The following is a 24,182-nucleotide window of genomic DNA, read 5'->3' as shown; positions in this document are numbered from 1 at the left end:
CAGGATTGTCATCTGTGTGCACCTTGACAAGTGTAATGCTCTTGTCATCAAGCACACTCCTGATAAAATGATACTTCACCTCTATGTGCTTTGTCTTGGCATGAAAAACAGGATTCCTTGCAAGCATAATAGCACTCTGACTATCACAGTGTAGCACAGGAACCGGTGACTTAATGCCAAGCTCTTCTACCAAACGCATGAGCCACAAAGCTTCTTTGCATGCCTCAGTGGCAGCCACATACTCAGCCTCAGTGGTAGACAAAGCAACACATTTTTGCAGTCTAGAAATCCAAGAAACTGCACCTCCTGTGAATGTAAACACATATCCAGAGGTAGACTTCCTGCAATCTGGATGTCCAGCAAAATCTGCATCTGTAAAGCCATGCACAGCTGTCTCACTCTTCCCAAAACAAATGCACAAGTCTTTAGTGCCTTTCAAGTATCTCAAGATACACTTCACTGCTTCCCAATGCTTTTTGCCAGGATTGCTCATGTACTTGCTTACCACTCCCACCACAAATGCAATGTCCGGACGTGTAGCAACCATAGCATACATCAAACTGCCAACGGCTGATGCATAAGGAATCTTGGCCATTTCAGCCCGCATATCATCTGTGTTTGGGCAGTCATGTGCAGTCAGTTTTACATATGGAGGCAGCGGAGTACCAAGTGCCTTTCCCCCATCCATATGAAAACGATGTAGCACTTTATTAACATAATCTCGTTGAGATAGATACAGACGCCTGTTGGGTCTATCTCGAGAGATACGCATGCCCAAAATATGATTAGCACCACCAAGATCCTTCATGTCAAAGCGATTCTTTAAGCTTTGCTGTAATGCATCCAACTCCGTGACATTTTTACCCGCAATAAGCATGTCATCAACATACAAAATCAGCAATAGAAGAGATCCATCACTTGCCGTTTTGATATACAAACAGTGATCAGAATTACTTCTTTTGTATCCTTGAGACCTCATGAATGTATCAAACTTGTGATACCATGCACGGGGAGACTGTTTCAAACCATACAAGCTCTTCAAGAGTCTACATACTTTCTTCTCTTACCCCTTTGACACAAAACCTTCTGGCTGCATCATATAGATCATCTCAAGCAAATCGCCATGCAAAAACGCTGTTTTGACATCCATTTGCTTTAACTCCATATCTTCAGAAGCAACCAGGCCTAAAACAAGACGTAATGTGGCAAGCTTTACAACAGGAGAAAAAATCTCATCAAAATCAACACCATGCTTTTGCTTGTACCCTTTAGCAACCAAACGTGCCTTGTACTTAGAAGAAGCATCAGATGTGACCTTGGTCTTGTAAACCCATTTACATGGCAGAGCCTTATGCCCTTTAGGCAAATCAACCAAGTCCCATGTATGGTTTTTCTCCAAAGACTGCATTTCCGAAACCATTGCTTTGAACCATTTCTTACTGTCTTCCCGTTGCATAGCCTCTTTATAGCAAGACGGCTCACCACAATCAGTAAGCATGACATAGTCCAAAGACGGTTCATATCTATCGGGGGCCTTGTCACCCGAGTAGACCTACGCACCCAATGATCCATAACAGGTGGATTTTCAGCCTGTAAACCATCAAAAACAGCAGACTGTTCAGCCGGTTGCATCGCAACAACGGGCGGTCTAGGAGCATCAACCTGTTCCCCTACCTGTGATGCATCAATGGCAACTTGTTGGGGCTGATTTTCAGCAGCTAATGGCTGATTTTCAGCACCATTTTCAGCATGTAAAGGCTGCTGAACATTGGGCCTTCTTGGCTGTCCATATGTAACATCTTCACGAAAAACAACCCGGCGCACTTCCTCGACCTTTGTGGGCTGTTTGTGCATGCAATTCTCATTGAAGATGACATCATTGCTGCGTATGATTTTCCGTAATGCGGGATCCCATAATCTATACCCCATTTCACCATCCTCACCATATCCTAGGAAAATGCATTTATGAGACTTTGGTTCTAGTTTGGTGCGCAGTTTACTCCGGATGTGAACATAGGCCTCACAACCAAACACTCTTAAATGTGCATATGAGGGTGGCTTGCCAGACCACACCTCCTCAGGCACCTTTCCACCCAAAGCCTTGCTCGGTGAGCGATTAATCAAGTGAATAGCTGTTTGCACAGCTTCTGCCCAAAAACCATGAGGTAATGCAGCATGTGACAGCATACTCCGAACTTTCTCTTGGATAGTCCGGTTCAACCTCTCTGCAACTCCATTCTGAGAGGGATTAAAAGGAGCCGTGAGCTCTCTTTTAATACCTTTAGTAGCACAAAAGTCAATAAATGCTTTTGATACATACTCCCCCCCATTGTCTGAGCGCAAAGACCTAAGCTTCTTGTCAGTTTGATTCTCAACAAACGCAAGAAACTTCTTGAAAGTATCCAAAACATCGCTTTTAGCACGTATTGGATACACCCACACCTTACGTGTAGCATCATCGATAAATGAGACAAAATATTTCTTTCCCCCTAAGGACAACTGTGGCATTTCACATACATCGGAATGCACTAAGTCTAACCTGTCAGACTTCAAAGAAAAAGACCTTTTGTGCGGTGTTTGACTGTGCTTACCATAAATACAGTGCTCACAATGAGAAAAATCAGCATACCTCAAACACGGCAAATAACCACAACGAGACAGAGTTTCCATTCCTCTTTTACTCATGTGTCCCAACCGGCCATGCCACAAAGAAACACTTGGCTGCTCGGTTACGGCGACAACATGGTCACGCACACTAGATACATGCAAAGGATACAAAGTGTCCGATTTACAACCCTTGGCTACAATCCGGGCCCCTTTACAAATTTTCCACTTGCTATCACCAAAAGTGGTGTGATAGCCTGCATCATCTAGCTGCCCTGTACTAATCAAACTCTTCTTGAGTTGTGGCACATGGCGCACTTTGTGCAAAACAAAAGTCATACCATCAGCAAAGGAAAACTGGACACTGCCAATACCTGCAATGTCACATGCATAGTTGTCTCCCAAATAAACAGTGCCCTGCACCTCACCTGAGTACTGTGTAAACCAATCCCTATGAGGTGTTACATGAAAGGAGGCACCTGAATCAAGAATCCAAGTATGCATGTCCACATCAGAACCCATAGCAAGGGTATGTGCATCCACAGAAGAGGCATTGAGTACATCAGTGCTGCTGTCACTGTCACAACTACTAGCAACATTGATTTCCTCAATCAACACAGTGCTCTTCTTGGCATTTCCCTTGTCCTTTGCATCAGTTTCAGCACCCTTGTTCTTCTCTTTCTTCCACTCATAGCATTCCCGTTTATAATGCCCTTTCTTTCCACAATGATCACACACAACATCTTTCCTACGAGATTTGCTGCGTTCCCTGTCCTTACTGTCAGATTTCTCCCTCTGTTGAGACCTGCCTCTCAAGTGCAATGCATTAGAAGACCCACCTGTGGTGTTCTTCCTGTTCATCTCTTCCATCAAGAGAGAACTCTCTACATCTGCATACTTAAGTGACGCACTTGAGTTACTAAGAGCTGTCCGGAATACATCCCAACTCTCGGGCAATGTGCATAGCAGAAAAGTAGCTTTGAACTCCTCATCAATCGTGAATTTCAGCTCTGTCAGTTGGCTGAAAATAGAATTGAATTCATTGAGATGCACTGACATGTGCGTGCCCTCCTTCATGCGGAGATCCATAAGCTTCTTAAGCCAATACACTTTACTGGCAGCACTCTGCTGTGCATACAACTCGTCTAAACGCTTCCACATGCCCCATGCTGTCTACTCATTCTCTACGTTGAAGAGTAAATTGTCAGACACCGAAAGCATGATCGTGGAGCGAGCCAACTCGTCCACTTCTTCCCATTCTTCAACCTCCATATCAACCGGTTTCACACCCTGTAACTTAATAGGTTTCGCCTGTTTCTTCTGCAACATCACATTATAACATTGCTTCTTCCATATAGCAAAGTTATGGGAACCTTCAAGCTTGCGAATGTGCAACAAATTGCCACTTTCACTGCTAGAAGCCATTCTGAGTGATTGCAAACACTGAAACCCTGTTTTGCCGACCTAAACACGCCCAAATGTGCGCAATCGGGCAAAAAACAGCTTGCTGTTATAGAAAAACAGCGAGCAAATTTCACGCGAAATCATCCCAAAACGGCGTACATTCACTGCCAAACCTTTACCAAAGGTTTCCACAAGGTGTATACATCATTTGCTTGCTGAAATTCCCTGTTTTAGGGCAAAAATCAGATCTGTAAACACCTGTTTTGCTGAATTTTCAGAACCTCGTTGGTGGAAACACCTGTAAGATTGACCTGTGAGACTTGCCCTAATGAAATTGCATCAAATTGACCCCGAAATTGGTCAATTTCAGCAGAAATAGGCTGCTGTTCGCCAGTTTTTGAAACCCTAATTTTGGGAAAACTGTCACCGGAGGTCGATTCTACACGGTGAGAGGATCCCTTCGCGACAGAGTTGATCGAAAACGGTTGAATATCCTTCCCGCAGCGAGCAAGAACAGAATTCTGATCTGTGTTGCGAAAATGGCTCTCTTGGAAACCCTAAAGCTCTGATACCATGTGTGGGGGAGCAGGAGAGAGAGCCCACTTGCTATTCTATGCAATGAGAGTGAAGGAGAAGAGGAGAGTGGCGCAGAAGAAGCACACGCAGGGAAAAATGTGAGAGAGAGAGAGAACGCTCGTAGAAAAACTGGGAGAAGTCACGATCTTTCTTTTGGGCTTGACCTTTGAGTATATGAGTAAGTGACTAGGGGGCCATTCACACTTGGGCCCCCTCACTTATAAGTCTTTTAACTTATAAGTTAATAAGTACAAGGCACTTAGGCCTTTATTCCCTAACACGCCTCTCTCATGCTCATCACCTCCAAGCGAAGTATCCATTCCGCTTCGAGTGATGACCATTCTGAAGTCCTGGGTTCTTGTGGTCTTGGGTTCTTAAGTTCACGAGGAACTTGGGTTCTTGGGGGTCTTGGTTCTTGGGGTTCTTGAGTTCTTGAGGGTTTCTTTCGCTTGCACTCTGTGTTTGAGAAGGATCTTCTCTTCACCCGAGTTCTACTCCTTTCTACGGGCGCACCCCTTGGCGGCCTTGTGCTCACACCAAGGTTGCTTTTTCCCACCTCACGTCGATTGGCCGGCCGCTAAGTGAATGGTCCGCTCTCAATGAGTGAAAAGAGACACATGGGGAGGCTGGACAAGCCCTTCTTTCTTGGGATTCCTGTCACTCTTCAACACAACACGATTAGGAATCAACACGCCCAAGCGAACTTGGGTTCGTGCGACCTCAACAAGCAAAAAAAAATTATTGTGGTTCTTTCCTTGAGTGATACAGAACACTGCCAAAGCTCTGATACCAATGTTAGGTGCAGCGGAATGATTGTTTGCGCTTTGCTCAAGATGAGTGCTCCGAACTGTGCTCAAGGTTCCTTTTAGTTCTTATGGGAGGGAGAGCCTTCCGTTCTTAATGGAAAGTGCTATGATCACAAACAAAGTGAATGGACAATGTGCGTGCAAGTGTATGAGACTGAGAGAAGGAGAGAAAAGAGATACGACACCCGAGAGGTTGTAAAACCCTCCTCCGAAGGCCCCACTCTCGTAGGCAAGAGTGGTCTAATTTTTGATTGCAAAAAGTGGTACAATGCGTATGCAATGGACTGATGCAACTTGGACTATGCCGATGACGACGACGGTCATGACAACGACGACTTGATGGCTGAAATCTGAGATCTTTTAACTGCTGAATTTCGGGACTGTTTCGGTAGCTGAAAATGACTTTTGGCTGCGTTTTTATGGGCTGAAATTGGGGAAACTTCTGCATCCAATCCAGGCTGATTCTACTATTGTCCCATAGGCTGAAAAACGCTGCCTCTCTGACGCGGCTAGGGCTAAAAAACACTAACGCCGGGCTGCTTGTGTCATTAGCAAAAACGTTGGGATTGTTGGACTCCAAAACGCTGATGCTTGCTGAGAAAAAACACCAATAGGCTGATTTGGAAAACGCTAGCTAGTTGGGATTTGATGGCGATGAGAGTGATCTGCAGTCGCTAGGTGTTGCTGGTGAGGATGATGATCCAGGCAATGCTGAAAACGCTAGATCTTGGAGGGTCATTGCTGGGACCAAAAACGCTAGCCAATGGAGAAGGTAGCGCCAAGGTTTGGGGGGGGGGGGGGGGGGGGGGGGTTTCTACAGATCGGCTGAGAAGTTGCCTGTTGTGCGGGAAGCTCCTGCTGCCTCTTCTGCAAATTATTGCTAACTTGGGTTTGCTTATATATTAACTTAGCAAAATTACCCTACCTACTTTTGTTGGAAAGTTACTTAAAAATAATAAGTGAAAATACCAAAAATAAGGAAAATAGGCTAAATGCACTCGAAAATTCCCCTGACTGAATATGATGGATTCTGAAGGGAATACTGATGATCATGTTGTGTGCAACCAGAGGATATGCATCTACACTCAGTGACTGGGCATGCACGGTCTACGAATAGACTCACAAAAGTGCCAGATCACTTCTAATCTAGACTGACTGAACCCTGTTATGCTGTAGCTTGTCCATGGACACATAGGGTTGGGATGTGTCACGTGACATCCCCTCCTTTTCAAAGTGAGGTACTCGTACCGAACTGTATGGCGCCGAGGGAGATCGCCAATAGCATCCGGAATCCTGGAAGGGACTCTTCGCCGGCCCACTCTGATGTGTGGGTCGTGCGGTACTTTAACTTCATAAAAGTCTGCAACGCTTGCTTCTTTGGGCCGTGCCGAAAGCGACACAAGTCTTCTGAGTCTCCTTCAATGCTTCCACTTCTTCCATGGACGTAGGTCCACCTTCTTCAAGAATCTCCGAGGTTGAAAATTCCTGAAACCACTTCCAACACAAAAACATGAACATACCCATTCCATGTAAAGTTAGTGGAAAAAATATTGTCTTCCTCAAAGACTTGTGTATGCAATGTAGATGAACCAATAGACGGAGTGCTAAACCGTTCACCACATATACGCAAACAATGAGATCGAATCTTTCTCTTATGATCTAGAGCAATCAATTGTGGCAATTCACAACGGAAATGCCCATGCTTGGTGCTTATACTTTCATGTGCTCGTTCTACGAATGTTTCATGCCAAGGAAGAGACATGGAATGCGACTTCCTTACATCCATACTTTTCAGCTTTTCATGAGAAATGCGCATACATTTGTGCTCATCCATGAGTGAAACGTGCTCAACGTACAATATATCATGCCTAATAAAAGGGATCACAGAAAGACGCTGACTAAAATACAAGAAACGATCACGAATGAAACATTCGAACAATGCGTGTATATCAATCATGCGAGCACACAATACTTCTTGTGAGGGTGCTTTGAACCTAGGCTTGAGAGCCAAGATCGCTTCATCTTGAGGGGGTTCTTAGACCTAGGCTCGAGAGCCAAGATCAATCCGTCGTGATTAATTGAATCTGCAACGAGGTTAGCTTCGCTAGAAAAAGCATCAACTAACTCATCATCCTTGTGAACAATCACGTCATCTTCATGCAACTCATCATGCTTGTGAGAAATCACATCTTGATCATGCAAATCATCATGCTTGTCATTGGCATCCAAATCATCATGCTTAGCAATATCATTCAAATCATCATACAAATCATTGTCATGCAATTCATCATCATGCTTCACACAATCATGCAAATCCTGTGTGTCATGCTTTGGAGAAGAAGAGACTGAGAGAGTCTCCTTTCCCCAAATCTCTTGCATTTGTGCCTGAACTTGAGAATAGAGTCGCAAGAACTCTTTGTTTTGTCGGTCGCTCTGTTCTTGTAGTGCTTTGTTCTCACGATCAAATTCTGCTTGTCTTGCTTTGGCTTCCAAACGTGCTTGCTCGCTCTCACGCGCTATGGCTGTCATTCTTTCTTGGTACCGGCGCTCTACGGCTACCATGTCTTCTTCGTAGGCTTTTCTTTCTGCTTCTCTTTCTTGATCCAACTCCTCCATAGGAGTTAGTGCAATCTTTGTCGTAGATGGGGAAGGGTCAAAAAAACCTCCTGGTGGGGAAAATTCTTCTTCGCCTCTCTCATGCTCATCACCTCCAAGCGAAGTATCCATTCCGCTTCGAGTGATGACCATTCTGAAGTCCTGGGTTCTTGTGGTCTTGGGTTCTTAAGTTCACGAGGAACTTGGGTTCTTGGGGGTCTTGGTTCTTGGGGTTCTTGAGTTCTTGAGGGTTTCTTTCGCTTGCAATCTGTGTTTGAGAAGGATCTTCTCTTCACCCGAGTTCTACTCCTTTCTGCGGGCGCACCCCTTGGCGGCCTTGTGCTCACACCAAGGTTGCTTTTTCCCAGCTCACGTCGATTGGCCGGCCGCTAAGTGCACGGTCCGCTCTCAATGAGTGAAAAGAGACACATGGGGAGGCTGGACAAGCCCTTCTTTCTTGGGATTCCTGTCACTCTTCAACACAACACGATTAGGAATCGGCACACCCAAGCGAGCTTGGGTTCGTGCAACCTCGACAAGCAAAAAAAAAATATTGTGGTTCTTTCCTTGAGTGATACAGAACACTGCCAAAGCTCTGATACCAATGTTAGGTGCAGCGGAATGATTGTTTGCGCTTTGCTCAAGATGAGTGCTCCGAACTGTGCTCAAGGTTCCTTTTAGTTCTTATGGAAGGGAGAGCCTTCCGTTCTTAATGGAAAGTGCTATGATCACAAACAAAGTGAATGGACAATGTATGAGACTGAGAGAAGGAGAGAAAAAAGATACGACACCCGACAAGTTGTAAAACCCTCCTCCGAAGGCCCCACTCTCATCGGCGAGAGTGGTCTACTTTTTGATTGCAAAAAGTGGTACAATGCGTATGCAATGGACTGATGCAACTTGGACTATGCCGATGACGACGACGGTCATGACGACGACGACTTGATGGCTGAAATCTGAGATCTTCTAACTGCTGAATTTCGGGACTGTTTCGGTGGCTGAAAATGACTGTTTTGGCTGCGTTTTTATGGGCTGAAATTGGGGAAACTTCTGCATCCAATCGGGGCTGATTCTACTGCTGTCCCATAGGCTGAAAAACGCTGCCTCTCTGACGCGGCTAGGGCTGAAAAACACTAACCCTGGGCTGCCTGTGTCACTAGCAAAACCGCTGGGATTGTTGGACTCCAAAACGCTGATGCTTGCTGAGCAAAAACGCTAGCTAATTGGGATTTGATGGCGATGAGAGGGATCTGCAGTCGCTAGGTGTTGCTGGTGAGGATGACGATCCAGGCAATGCTGAAAACGCCAGATCTTGGAGGGTCACGACTCACTGCTGGAACCAAAAATGCTAGCCAATGGAGAAGGTAGCACCAAGGTTGGGGGGGGGGGGGGGGGGGGGGGGGGGGGGGGGGGGGGGTGGTTTCTGCGGTTCTGCTGAGAAGTTGCTTGTTGAGCGGGAAGCTCCTGCTGCCTCTTCTGCCAATTACTGCTAACTTGGGTTTGCTTATATATTAACTTATCAAAATAGCCCTACCTACTTTTGTTGGAAAGTTACTTAAAAATAATAAGTGAAAATACCAAAAATAGGGAAAATAGGCTAAATGCACTCGAAAATTCCCTTGACTGAATCTGATGGATTCTGAAGGGAATACTGATGATCATGCTGTGTGCAACTAGAGGATATGCATCTACACTCAGTGACTGGGCATGCACGGTCTACGAATAGACTCACAAAAGTGCCAGATCACTTCTAATCTAGACTAACTGTACCGACTGAACCCTGTTATGCTGTAGCTAGTCCACAAACACATAGGGTTGGGATGTGTCACGTGACACTCCCCCAAAAAACCACCAAGCACCACATACTAGAGCCATAATATGGCACGTGATGGAGCTCGATAGATTGATGCATCTCATGATTGTATTTCCCTAAGCATATAGATCTTACACCTTTTCCACCCTTAGAGATAGAGCTCCACACACCCCCCCCAACACCCCTTCAAATACCTTGTATTGGACATCCATGGATCACTACCCCTTAGAACTTAGAAGTAAGCAGTTTCCTGTCAGTAGCATTGTCACATTTTATTTTGTACCTTTGCCCTTTTGCCGATACATAGATGATACCCTATCATGTACATTGTTTTGTCTCATGGGCCGATTTCGGCCTCTAATAGACATCAAAAATCTCTGTGTGCGTGTGCGCGTGCGCGCGCGCTCGTGCACGCTCTCTTTCTAAAAAAAAGGGGCTGATTTCTATTGCTCGGAAAATCCCTCACAACGCCGCCGCTTCTGAGGGCAAGTACATTATTGATTACAAAGCAAGCCCAAAGGCAACAATCTGGAAACTGTAAAACCAGATACAACTAGCCACGTGGCAAACTGTAGAAAATGGAAAGCCAAGGTAAAAAAACCTTTCCTACAAAGTTAAAAGTACCCTCACAAGCTAAGAGGAGAGAGGATGTCCGAGTTCTACAAGTCCTGGGGCAAAGTGCAGGACCGAGAAGCGCTCATCTTCTTTGACACTGGAGCCAAGGCCAACTTTATTTTGACAAAGATCGCAGCTCGATTGGGGATAAAGTCTCAAGATATGGGGCCATAGATGGGTGCAATTCTGGCAGCACAAGGGCATGAAGTCATCTTAACGCCCGTCTTTGGGAAGTTGCGACTACATTGTCAAGGCACGAGGACTTCGACATCATGCCTTTGGAAGGCTGCAATGTTCTTTTAGGGATGTCATGGCACACTCACAACAAAGTTGTCATAGACTATGGGGCGGAGAAAATCCATTTGAAAAATAGGAAGGGTCTCTCTATTTTTCAGTTTCGTTCAGTTTCCCTCACATGTGTTGCTGTAGATCTTCGACTTGGACTGTCCAAGTCTATTACAATGGTATCAGAGCTCAGGCGATTCTTCTTCTACGAAAGATCCGATGCCTTTTTTTGCAGCAAAAATGGATTTCGACAGCGAATCTGGCAAGGAGGAGACAGTTATCCCTACTCTCTCGAGTGAGGAAAGGACATCGAGAAGATGGAAGCGCGACGGTTGAGGTTGACATCTGTGCCAATTGCCAAGGACCCATAGTATGCAAAATTTCTGAAGAATCATCCACTTAATGAGATTCATTCAAGATGGCAGGCGGCCATTCACTCACCTCTCAAGTCGGCCATGAGCAGAAACCTAAGCCGAGTGCAGACAACCGACGACTATACTCGTAAGATGAGCTTGATAGTGCCGTGGAGCAGCGGGTCAACCAAGTTATGAAGCCTTCGAATGGCTCTCGAAAGAAAAGCCGCGGAGCCCAGCTACTTAGGTTGGAAATCCACATTCAAAGAGTTATCCGATCCAAGAAGCATGTACGCTTTGAGGATGCCCCCAATCCATCTTTGTCTTCAGATAGCTTGGAGAGTTTTTCTTCCTCTGACTCCAGCGAGGAGGAGAAGCACCGGAAGCGCAAAAGGACTCAAAAGAGCAAGAAGAGCAAGAACGAGAGGGACAGACGATCCAGATCACAGAAAGGATCTCGAAAGCACGGGAAGCATTTTGACAAATTCTAACGAGGATACCTCGTCCTTCAACATTTCAGATTCGGATAAGTCAATGTTTGGAACAAGGCATAGACGAGGCTACAAACTAAGTCACTTTGACCATCTTCAACAGAAGGGGTGGAAAGACCAAGAAGTTAAAAGAGGGTGGGCAAGCACTTAAATTCGACACTTTTACAAGATATAAGGACACCCACAAAGCTCTTGCCTTCGTCCAACAGTTCGACGTTGTTTTCTCAAGAGGGTGCTTTTCCGAACATTCTATAGTATGGCGAGCGTCTTCCTATCTTGATGACTATTGCCAATGCTTTTGCAATACTTTCTACTAGATTCATCCTTCAAGAATATCAACTTTAAGCAGCAAATTGAGCGGTTTTGTTGTGGTTTGCCCAAGGAGATCCGGCGATACTGTTTACAAAAGAAGATGGGACTCCATTCAACCACTTAATGGTCATGATTTGGAATGCAAGCCAGTACACTAACGTACCCAACGGATAGGCCAGTGTCTGCAAACCAACCAAATGGCAGCAAGGAGGGGGGGAAGAAGCGGAAGAAGAAACCATCAGGCCCAAGATTTTTAGCCGAGCAACGAGCTGAATGCTACGGAATCCCCTGGTACCATAAGAAGGGCGTTGTCGTCGATTACAAGGCCTGGAAGACGACATTGAAGAATGAGAAGAGTAGAGATATTATTCTTGATGTAAAATTGAAGGGCGAATCCGTCCCACTTATATCGGCTTTGGCCATTTCAAAATTGATGAAATCGAGTCTTTTTGTTTACTCAATCTACTTGAATGAGTTAAATGACAATAAAACGTCAAATATATCCGACCTGGAGAAGGAATGACAAGACTTTTTGCAAGCTCAAGCCGATTGTTTCTCTGAGGGTTTGCCTGGAGAGTTACTTCCTCAGCGACCATCTTCACACTATTGATTTGATTCGTGGCAACACGCCACCGAATCGGCCACCTTATAGAGTAAATAGAGCCCAGAATGAGAAAATTATGAACCAAGTGAAAGAGCTTCTGAAACAGCGTCTAATTTAGCCCAGCACGTCACCTTCTTGTTTGCTAGTATTGTTGGTACTAAAGAAAGAAAGATCAAGGAGAATGTGCATTGACTACAGAGCTCTCAACAAAATCACCATTAAGTACAGGTTTCCAATACCCAAGATCGATAAAATACTCGACACATTCACGGTAGTTCTCGTTCGACGTACGGAACGTTAAGTACGGCCCGTCGCATCCCGTCCCGTGCCGTACGTCTAGTACGTTCCATACGTTCAAAAATTCTAAGCCGTTTATGACCATTGGCGGTATTTTGACTGTTGACTAGTGAACGTTGTAGGCAGGTTTTGGAGCGCATTTTCACCACATTGGATCATATGCCACGAATTACAATGGACATGAAGGCTTGAAGCCCATCATCCATGTGAGATGATGTGACCTAGATTCTAATGACTCCCTCTCTCCCATGCTCTCCCTTTCTCATGCTCTAGAGTCTAGCCTCTTCCTATTTAAGCAATGCCTCTCCATCTTGTTCTCCAACACTTACAACTACAAGCTCTCAATGCTCCCATGTTCTAGCTCTCAAATGACAAGCTCTAGAGACTAGAGCATAGTTACATGGGACGGCGGGTCGGGGTCGGGGTTGGGAATGTGGACGGGACGGCAAAAGTCAAGAAACGGGGACGGGGGTCGAAACGGGAAAAAAAAAGAGAGTTTTTTTGACATTTTTTGACCTACACACAGAGAGCATCACTTTGACCACAAATTTACACTAAATAGACCAAAGAACACAAGTCATATAGGCGGAAATGTGCTAATAAGGCTTCCCTTTGCTCTCGCGGTGTCGCCGTGGCGGAGGGATCAACGGCAACAAAAAGGCCCCTCTTGGCCGCTTCCACGACCTCATACACCATGAGCTTCTCAAGAAGATCCAACCTCTTCTCGGGAGTTACTCGAGGGCAAAACTTCACCTCGTGACCGGATTCATGAAGAAGATGGGCTCGCACTTTGTTTGAACCACCCGTTCTCTTGTACGAGCATAGCTTGCATGTCCATGATCTTGCACCGCCACCTTTGCCACGCGTGCTAAAGTCGACTTCATACCACCACGACCATGTTTGCACGGCGGGCCTCCTTCGAGAAGAGCCGGCTTGAGAAGTGGAGTTGGCTTGAGATGACATGATGGTGGAGAGACTCAAGAGAGTAGAGCTTACAAGTTAGAGGAGTTAAGAGGAGCTAATAGCTTAGAAGTTAGAGGAGAGCTTGTGTGGAGAGAGAGTAGAGGAGAGCTTCAAAGTGGGTAGAAGAGGGAGAGAGTGGAGACTCAAGAGTAGAGTGTAGAGTGTAGAAGGCTTAAAAGCCTCTAGAAGGTAGACCGTAGACCGTACGGCGCATAGTCGTAGAGCTTGAGTAGAGAGGAGAGCTTGCGGGAATACGAGGCCCAAGGGGGCTTTTATAGCCTCCCAAGGGCCAACCCCCCTCCCCCCAAAATATGGTCGTTGACTGCAACTGGCCGTTTTAAACGGTCAGCTTTTTCAAAATTTGAATTTTTTAGCTCGCCTGAAAAATTCCATTCCCGACCGTTCCCTGTCGTCCCCGGTCCGACCGAAAAACCGTCCATCCCATGGCGTCCCCGGCCCAGTTTCGGGCGTCCCCCGGCCCTAGGGCCCGTTCCCCCCGTCCCCTGTAACTATGGACTAGAGTCTTGCCTCTCCATCTTCTCTCCCTTTCAAGCTCCCACTGAAGCTCTCGTAATTCACATCTCCATCTCTCTCCCACCCCACCCCACTTCCAAGATCCCTCTCTCTCTCTATATAATCTATTGATACTAGTAGCTTAGTGTATACTACATAATTGTAATTTGTACAGATGTCAAGTTTCTTTAAGTGTAAAGTTTAAACCCAAGGGCCTAGGCCTTAGACTTGAGAAATTTATTTTATTTTTTTTGCACGTACGTAACGTCATCGTACATCATAATGTTTTTAGTTCGTTTAGTACTGCACATCGTCATACGTGTACAGAACGTACGGGACCATACGAGACCACTATGGGACTCACACATTACACGGTTCTACATGCTTTAGCAAAATCAACCTGAAAAGTGGCTATAATCAGATCAAGATCGTTCTTGGAGATGTATACAAGACCGCGTTTAGGACGTTCTTGGATTGTATGAGTATTTGGTAATGCCTTTTGGTCTCATAAATGCTCCTGCAACGTTCAATAACATGATGGACATGAGTTTTAGAGATTGGTGGTTAATGGGAAAAAGAGCAAGTTTTCCTTGCCAGAAATACACTTTTTCGGACACATTGTCTCTTTTGAGGGTGTATAAATGGACGCGGTCAAGGTCGAGACTATGAGAGACTGGCCAGATTTGAAGAATGTACATGAAGTTTGCAGCTTTTTGGGCTTATGTTCGTACTACATGCGGTTCATTCGAAAGTTAAGGTTCCTTTTGCTTAAGGACCATCAATATTGAGACTCTAAAGGAAAAGTTGACAACTGGTCCGGTGTTGATTCTACCATATTAAAACAATTTGAAGTTTACTATGATGCCTGTGGACGCAGTCTGGGGGCGGTCTTGACTCTTAATACAAGAGGGCCATGTTGTAGCTTATGAGAGTAGAATGTTCTCACGAGCAACTAGAGCGGGTTGCACAAATTCACGAGGAGCTATTGGTAGTGACACGTGCTCTTACCCAGTGCGCCACCATTTTCTACTCGGAGCACATTTTACAGTGTTCACCTAAAACCAGAGTTTGAGATACTTCTTGTTCCATAAGCAACTCTCGCATAAGCATATGAGATAAGCAAACATTTTGTCGTAGTTTCATTATCAGATCGTCCATGTTAAGGGAAAGAAGAACCTCGTGGCAGACACATTTTCTCAAAAGCCACAGATATTGGCTATTTCGGCGATCCACCATCGGAATTTCAAGGATATGGTTGATTAGTACGCCAGACATCCAGATTTTGCAAACATCTTTGACCGGTTGCAAAGACGGAAGATAGTTGCAGGCTATGCTCTAGTTACGTAATGCGGAGAAAAATGTTATGTGTTACCCAAGGGTTGAAGAACAAGGTTTTGACAAAGTGCCATAGTCCACCTTTTGTTGGGCATTGCGGAGAACAATCTTATGTGTTACTCAAGGGTTAAAACAACAAGGTTTTGACAGAGTGCCATAGACCTTTTGTTGGGCACTGTTTTAAAATCTCCCAAAAGGCCCAAATGGTGCCTATTTTGAGAGCAAGTACATCACTGTTTATATAGCAGGGCCATAGGCGTCAAACGAAAAACATGTAAAACGAGATACAATTAGCGCTCTCTCTTGATCGAGCATATTGCTTGATCGGGCAATAAGAGTTGGGGCGGTCCCGTCGCCCACGAATGAGGGGACCCTCTCAACATCGACGCAGATTGCGACAGAGGATCACCATACTGGCGCGACATAGGAGCCGTCCCGACAGAGTGCTTACCTTGGAGGACATTGAACCTCTATAGCCTTTTGGATACTGATGTATATGTATATGATGCCTCTACTATCAGAGAGCTCCATTGTATCAGCTCACCCTTTGTATTCCCTTTGTATCAGCTTTCACTCCACCCCTACCCACTATTTTCTTTTCAATTCTTTGTACTTTTTGTACCGAGACCTGTATTAGATTTCCCACATGTAACCTTTTGGTATCATAGGTCATTTGGGCCTTTTGAAGACGTTAATATTACATTTCATTTTCATTTCATCTCTCTCTCTCTCTCTCTCTCTCTCTCTCTCTCTCTCTCTCTCTCTCTCTCTCTCTCTCTCTCTCTCTCTCTCTCTCTCTCTCTCTCTCAAAAGAGCTGATTTCTATAAGCCCCTCGAATCACCCAAATGGTGCCAATTCTGAAGACAAATACAAGATTGTTTACAAAACATGCCAGAGGGTGAGATACAAAAAACCATATACAACTAGCCACATGCGCAAACTGAATCCTGAAAATCCAAGGGGAAAACCTCTCCTAAGGAGAGCAAAAAGTGCCCAGGCAAGAGAGGCCACAAATTGTCTTTGACAATTAGGCACGCACATCAAAACTCACTCTGCAACTGCGTACCATACACCAAAACTACCAAAAAGCCAACCAGCAATGATGTGGAGTAAGGAACATCTGTAATGGCAGTAGCTCAATGTCGGACGTCCACCAACCGGCACCGTCTAAAAGCAAGGGCTCTAGAAAACCAAAAGGGAGGGAGGAGTCGATTACGAAACAACTAACAAAGGGGGCCGTAACAGGACCAGCAAAACTTGCAACAAGGAGATATCAGCCGGTTTAGAGGACAGTCCACCTGCTGAAGGTGGCTCCTGAAATCCAAAGCTTGGGCAGAGGGAGGAGTCGATTACGAAACAACTAACAAAGGGGGCCGTAACAGGACCAGCAAAACTTGCAACAAGGAGATATCAGCCGGTTTAGAGGACAGTCCACCTGCTGAAGGTGGCTCCTGAAATCCAAAGCTTGGGCAGACCTCCAAGAAGGCATTGAAGAAAACTAAGGGACCACAATGAAATCCTGTTGTAGAAAACCTAGCAGAGAGAGTAGAGCAGCAACCCAAATTCTCAACATCCCAAATCAGACAAACAAAAACAATCACAACACAAGCAGAAAAGAATACGAAACAAAACAGTAAAACAAAAACCAAAACCAAGAAAGCAAACTAAAAATCTCCCTCCCCACTCGTCAATAACCAGGCGGCCAAACCCCCAAAACAGAGGCGAAATTAAATCCGAAAACACGAAGGGGAAATTCCTTTTTTTTTTCTTTTTTTTTTCTTTTTTTTTGGGGTACAGTACGGATCCGTACCGTACTGTACGGACGTACGGATCCTACCTTGCCCCCCCCTTCTCTCTCTCTCTCTCTCTCTCTCTCTCTCTCTCTCTCTCTCTCTCTCTCTCTCTCTCTCTCAACAAATCTGCCTATCTACTTGAGAGATCTCTCTCTCTAAACATCTCTCTACTGATTCTAAGAAAGAGAACATCATTAACTCAAAGTCTCATTCACTACACAAGGTTAGCAGAGTAAAATTTGTGATTTGCATGATTACTAAATTCTATCTAGTCTCACAATTCCATTGCATCTGACATTGGTATCAAAAGTATTGTCTTTACACTAATCTTCTAGTCCCCCAAAAAACAATTCTCTCGTTTGAGTTGGTCCAAGCACATTGGGATGCATCATCTTTACGTCAAAGATAAACTCTCTGCAGAAGATATTAGCTTCCACTATGTGCAAACACAGGGCAACCTTGTTGATTTTTTCAACAAAGACTTGGCCTTGCGAAAACTTCAAGCTTTTTGCAAGGCTTGGTGCTTTGTGGATTGTTGGTCACATGCCATAGGCCTAGCACTTCCCTATACGTAAGTGCCATAGGTCAACTTATCACTTCAGAAGAGATTTGCAACCTTGCCATGGCAGAGATGTGTGTGAGCACACATAGGATCATTGACTTCCTTTTTCCTCACTAGGACTTTTTGTCTCTTGTGCATTGTATATAAGCCCTTCATTCAACGGCTTCCTCGGCTTTTGGATTAATGCTGTTGTGTGTTCTGGAGCCTCTCCTTCTCCACACTTGTGTACATTCCTGCAGCCCTAAATTTGATATCCCATGCTTAAAAATTAGTCGAAGTGTATACACAGGTAAGAACGTTGAAGGTTTGAATAACACAAGAACTAATTGGTTCACAAAAATCAATAGGAAAGTGAATGTCCCAAATTGGGGCTATCGGGCCTATCAATATGAAAGGGAATGCTTGCAAATGGAGCCCGAAGGACAGGTACATGCTTGTGTGGGCAAGCAACATGATAGTCACTTCAGATAGCAATGTGAGACCGTGATCCTTTAGCAGGCAGAGATGTGCTTCATCTTGAGATGGCATCTCTCTCTCTCTCTCTCTCTCTCTCTCTCTCTCTCTCTCTCTCTCTCTCTCATGAGGAGGACAAACAGACGTACCGGTACGGGGCTGGAGCTGCTCTATAGCGCAATGCACCTGACTTCGGAGGGAAGAAGACAACCTCCCTGCCTGTCGCTGGCGAAGCTATCTGCCTGCCATGGCTTTCTTGGACCGCTCCAGCCACCGTCCCACTGAATAGTCTCCTCACTGGCACCCCATTGCCATACACAGACTTCCAGAAGGGCCAAGATACCAATTGGCCCACTTCATGTAAAAGTATTTGCTCTCAACAGGCCAAGGTGAGGATGGCGCAAGGACTCACTTTAGGGGTAGGCTACTTCTATCCATTTTGGCTAGCTAAAATAAGATTAAGTCTCCTACTCTTGCAACTGACATACTGGTAGACTTTAAAAAAAATACCATTAATACTTTAAAGATGCCAGATTCCCTCAAGCCTGTGTATCCTCCTGTGCCTTCGGATGCACCTCTTGCCCCTTGTCCTCGCCATATTCCTCCTCTGCCTTCGGATGCATGCAACACCTCCCCCCGCCCTAGGTCTTCCTCCTCATCCACGGACAAACAGAGGGAGAACGCGCTGCCCTATACTATGCGCTCGAGAGAGTGGGGGTTGCCATAGGAGATAGGAGGGCTGCCCTCTTTATGAGCCGGCTAGGGCACTGCCCTATGTGTAGCGCAGGAAAGGAGAGAGAGAGACTTGTTTTCCTGTTGCGTAGCTGAGAGAGAAGGAGGGAATGTAGACGACCCCGCCTGCATCTATGCCAGATTTTACACCTTCATCATCATGGGGAAAAAAAAAACACACACACACACACACGTGGATTGGCATGCAACTAGGCGTCGGTTTACAACTCAGAGAAAGACAAGACAGAGAGATTCTCCGTCAACGTCATCCACTCAACCGCGCTGTTATTTTTTGACCAATTCAACTCGAATCTGTTTTCATTCTCATCTTCATTTCTTTTTTTTAAATCGTAGGCACATACTTGGCAATTCTATAAATCAATATGAGGAGTATAGACAGTGCCAACGCACTCCTTTATTTCTGATTGCACAGAGAGAGAGAGAGAGAGAGAGAGAGAGAGAGAGAGAGAGAGAGAGAGATTGAAGAGAAAAAATATATATATACCCTCGAAAATTTGAAGAGTGCTTCGTTGTACATAGGCTAAAATCCCCTTTGCATACACCCTCCCTTTCTACCAAAAAAGATGGTGCCAATAAAAAGCACCAACAAAATTTGTACACCTTTCTTACATGCTGATAAACCTTAGTGTTGAAACCTTAAAGGTAGTGGATTTCCTAGTATTAGACATGTGTCCCTCAAATGGTGGGTGTATAAAGGTAGGCACAAAACATCATTTCTTGAATAAGTAATGAAACTTGTAAGATCTACTCCAAGGTTCCATTTACTATTCTGAGTTTTATCATCACTGTGAGACGCAACTTTACTTTAACTATGCAAATTGTAGCATGCCTACATGATATTTGAAAGGTCGCATTGTGTTCGTACCTCAGTATTATTTATTTGGCTTATTATGTGTTGAAACGACTCGTGTAGACCTCTGTCTCAGAGTCTTACCAGTTTGTTTTGAAGTTGAGCCCATGCAGTTGTAATGGAAATTGATATATACCTATTTTCTGTAGCTGATAGGTGGAAAAGGCTTGTTTGAGCTAAGGCCTATGTGAACGGATATACATTTTATATACATTTTATTATTCAAGTGCTCTTTATGAGCTTTGGCCATTTATGTTCGGCCGGCCAATTTGTATTCATTTTGAGCATTCAAGAAATCTATATATAAATACGTGCAAGAGGAAAATACTCACTCTTGCATGGGGGGGAGATTGCACCCAGTGCTTGTGTACTTCTTCCCTCCTCTCCTCTCTTCTCTCTTGATGTGTCGGTGTAGCACTCCGCTCTAGGAGGTGCACCTGCATGCACTCTCTCACTCTATTTCACTCTATGTCTCTCTATGTTCGTGTATAGCATGGATTATACATTGTACGATTCGTCAAGTATGCGAAGTTCATTATGGCTTGCAATGTGCTATTTTGGGTATTTTGCAAGGCCACCTCACATCCGTTTGTAGCAGGAGCAAACATGTCTTTAAATATGTCCCACCTAGACTAGTATGCAACATTTGATCCATGGCTTTGTAAATTTCCTCCATCTGATCCCTCCACTTGATGAGCTATTGAATCGGTGCTACATATTCCTCAACGTCTATTGGCTCTGTTATCCCTAGATACAGCTCTAGGTAGATTTTGGGTAGAGCCTCAGGAGGTGGTGCTATAGCATATAGCAGTGTCGGGTTGTCCGGAACTTCTCTATACAGGTGTTCAGAGAACGCACTTGTTCTTTAGTCAGTTGATGCCATGCTCTTAGGATGGTTATGATTTTGATCAGGCAGGCTTCCCATACCCCTGAGTTGCCTGCCTCTGGTGGTATCTTAATATTCTGCAACTCTTTTTCAAACATTTTAATTATGGCTTGTATTTTGATCTCCTGAATGTCCCATTAGCAGTCCTCCATACATTCATACTTTGGCATGTCCCCCAGTAGCATCGCTACATGTATTGCTAGGCTCTACAAGCTGAATGTCATCCATTTGTGTCTTGGTTCCATTTCTTTTGTTAGCACCACCTTATGCGGATTTTCCAGTACCTAGATGCACGCTAGATGAGGTGGTACCCAACATCTATTTTTGTTGTATGGGCATTGACCAAGCCATTTGCTTAGGAAGCTCTTGATTATTTGTTTCAACTCCTTCAGCTTCTCTTCAAATGTGATGCCCTCTCTAGTGGATTGACGGATTTTAAAGTCCCTTTTAATACTCTACCTTTGCATCCTAACTTGCTTGGCGTCCATCTTTAGTGGAGGTTTGTGTTGACACACCCTGGGTCAACGCCTTTCAGTTTAGAGTGGTCTTAGGCAAACACATCCTTAAATTCCATAAACAATGTCGTGAGTGCTTTTTTGAATTGATATGGCAATTGTTATTGACTCTCACTGTTTTATTTTCTTCAGTCCCAATTCCCATTTCTTCCACCTCATCTCCAATCACTTTCTTGTTGGCTTCCTTTTGCATCGGTATGGTGTCTTCCTCCTCTTGCTTGAAGTGTGTCGGGAACCTTCCCTATTGATCTGCTGGCTTCATTTAGTGGTTTCCAGTTGGAATCTAACATGGCCACTAGGACAATACCACTAGCCTCCGTGGGAAGATGTTTCTTGGTCTCTGGCTCCTTGAAACACATGTAGATGGCGTTGAAACAGTGATCTTTTTATTACCCATTTGCATGGTCAACTCATGTGCTCCAATTGTGTATTGCTCGTGCTACTCTTAGCTAGGGCCTTCCTAGTAGCACGTCATATGAATCCACTACCTCCAATACCAAGAACGAAGCTTCAATCTTTCCCACCTTGATTGGTACATTTTCTACCATTCCTAAGGGATCTGAGATTGTTTGATATGTCATCCTCAGTTTGAATGGAGTTGGTTTGACTTTCATTCCAAAGTGCTTCCTAGCCTTTTTTGACATGATCTTTACCCCAGCTCCTCGCCAGAGTTTCTCTATCCACCAATTTCGAGTGTTTCTTGATCTTGCATTCTACCAGCACCATTGGGGCTTGGTGGTCGCGTATTTATGTCCTGTTAATTTCATAGGTTGACTTGAAGCCCTCCTTTTCCACTAATTACTCAACTACTGGTATTGCTTGAACAATCTTAGTCATCTCCAAGGAAAGTTTTGTAATTCTTTCACAAATATCTACCTTGTTTTTGAGTCTTTTGAGTTCCTCCTCGAAGACCTTTGTATTGGAATCGTTTGCTAGACGATTCATTAACTGAACTGCTAGTATCCTTCGAGCTGCTGGAGTCACCTGAATTGGTATCCTTTTTTTTTGCTTTTTTGCCCCTTTTTGCTCCAGTTTCGTAGCTCTTTGGACTAACTCTTCAAAAGTGTGCATAGAGTTGGTGATTTTTTACTTTGCCACCTATTTCAATGATGTCCCATTGAGGAACCAAGCCTAAGAGTCTTGTGTCCTAGTGATGAAGACAATTGTCTGGATAAATCTTTAATTTTCCTCATTGGTCTTCTCATCCTTGAAACATTGAACAAATTGTTGGGTTTCAAGCCTTGGTGATCAGTTGTCAAACCCGTGGGAACAAGCCTCATAAGGCATGCAGTTAAGAGAAGTAGTTGGCATAGCATGGGCACTTTATATTAAGCCTATTGTAAACAAAAAAACTACCAATTAACAAACATAGCGTGTAGCTTTTTTTCTCCCTCTGTGTTGAGTCTCTCTCTCTCTCTCTCTCTCTCTCTCTCTCTCTCTCTCTATCTCTCTCTCTCTCTCTCTCTCTCTCTCTCTCTCTCTCTCTCTCTCTCTCTCTCTCTCTCTCTCTCTCTCTCGTTTTACTGCACCTGCTCCTAACCATGGACTGCATCCGGTACCACCCACCATAGCCTAGCTCCCATCATCTGGTATCAGAGCCTGGGTGCTCTCTCGAAGCGATGTCATCAAGCCTGGCGGTAGGCGCTAGCAGACAGCGTTCTAAAACGCTGCATGAAACAAGACATCATCAGCATCCCTAGGCGGCAGTTCTACAGGCGCTCCAAGTTGTAGTTTGGTGAGGATATCAAAAGGCATGCTTAGACAGGCAAAGCTCAGGTAGTGTGGCTGGCAAACATAGCATATCAAAATGCTTCCTTGCGTGGACCTCTTGATGGCAAGCAACGGACAACCCCTGTCGACAAGTTAGCACAACGTTCCAAAACGCCGCCTAGCACAAGCAGCGGCATCACTAAACCTCCCAGGCGGGGGAAGCCTGTTACCATATACATGTGGTAGTGATGTGTGTGAACACACTAGGACCTCCGGGGCATTTTTTCCCTCTTTAGGAGGTTTTTTCCCCCGTGCATTGTATATACGTCCATCACTCTAGGGCTATCTATCTTTCCATTGCACACTAAGTAACACACTCTCTATTGTGTGCCTTGAGCTTCCTTCGTCTTCTCCAAGCTCTGTGTGTTTCTCTGCAACCGTAATTCCAACGATTGGTATCAGAGCAGGTCACGTCCTCCCGGGCTTAGTCGCCAACTGCTGCAGCACACGCCTGCTCACTTTCTCCGATTTCAGTGAGCTTAGGCGAGCGTTTGCAGGTTGACAAAAATTTTGGGAGATCTCGAAGAGTTAGGTCTGCTCAGAATTTTGATTTGGGCTCATTTCGGCCTCCGTTTCCACTACAGGCAGTACTGCACAGGCTATTTCGTCATTTTGTGCAGAATTTTTGTCAATGCCGTTTTCTGCATAACAGGTGCCTTATAGTCTTCTACGGTTTGTGCTATATAGCACAGGTTGTTCCCGCTCCGTTTCTCCTATTTTCGGGCAGTTTTCACATCAGGTGCAGCATTTACCATGGCTGACAACAACAACACAGATGTGTTCAAGATGTTTGCTGCTGAGGACAGGTTGGATGGGGACAACTACCCTATGTGGGCTTATATGATGCAACATGTTCTTGTGTCAAAGGGTGTCTGGAACATTGTGCAGGGCATTGATGTACGTCCTGGTTCTGAGGATGTAGGCGATGTTGAGGATGTTGCAGGTCTTGCTGCAAGGATTGCAACTGTTAGAGTTGTTTTGCCTACGACAGAACAAGCTCGTTGGGATGTTAAGGATGCGCAAGCTCATGCAT

At 44.9% G+C, this 24,182-nt stretch overlaps 1 protein-coding gene across 1 annotated transcript in view; it reads right to left on the bottom strand.

The window, feature by feature from the left end:
- The window catches only part of LOC147425261 (putative RNA helicase SDE3), a 56,859-nt gene extending 38,095 nt beyond the window's left edge, over window positions 1-18,764 (bottom strand). Inside the window, exon 1 of the mRNA XM_086499474.1 lies at window positions 18,525-18,764. The gene's annotated coding sequence lies outside the window, so the exon portion shown is untranslated. The remainder of the gene's footprint in view (window positions 1-18,524) is intronic.
- Window positions 18,765-24,182: the final 5,418 nt, after the last annotated feature.

Source organism: Adiantum capillus-veneris, chromosome 25 (assembly GCF_014529385.1).
Source record: "Adiantum capillus-veneris isolate H3 chromosome 25, ASM1452938v2, whole genome shotgun sequence".
Classification (NCBI taxonomy): domain Eukaryota; kingdom Viridiplantae; phylum Streptophyta; class Polypodiopsida; order Polypodiales; family Pteridaceae; genus Adiantum; species Adiantum capillus-veneris.
The sequence above is the reverse complement of the archived record's forward strand: the minus strand, read 5'-3'. Positions and strand labels throughout refer to the sequence as shown.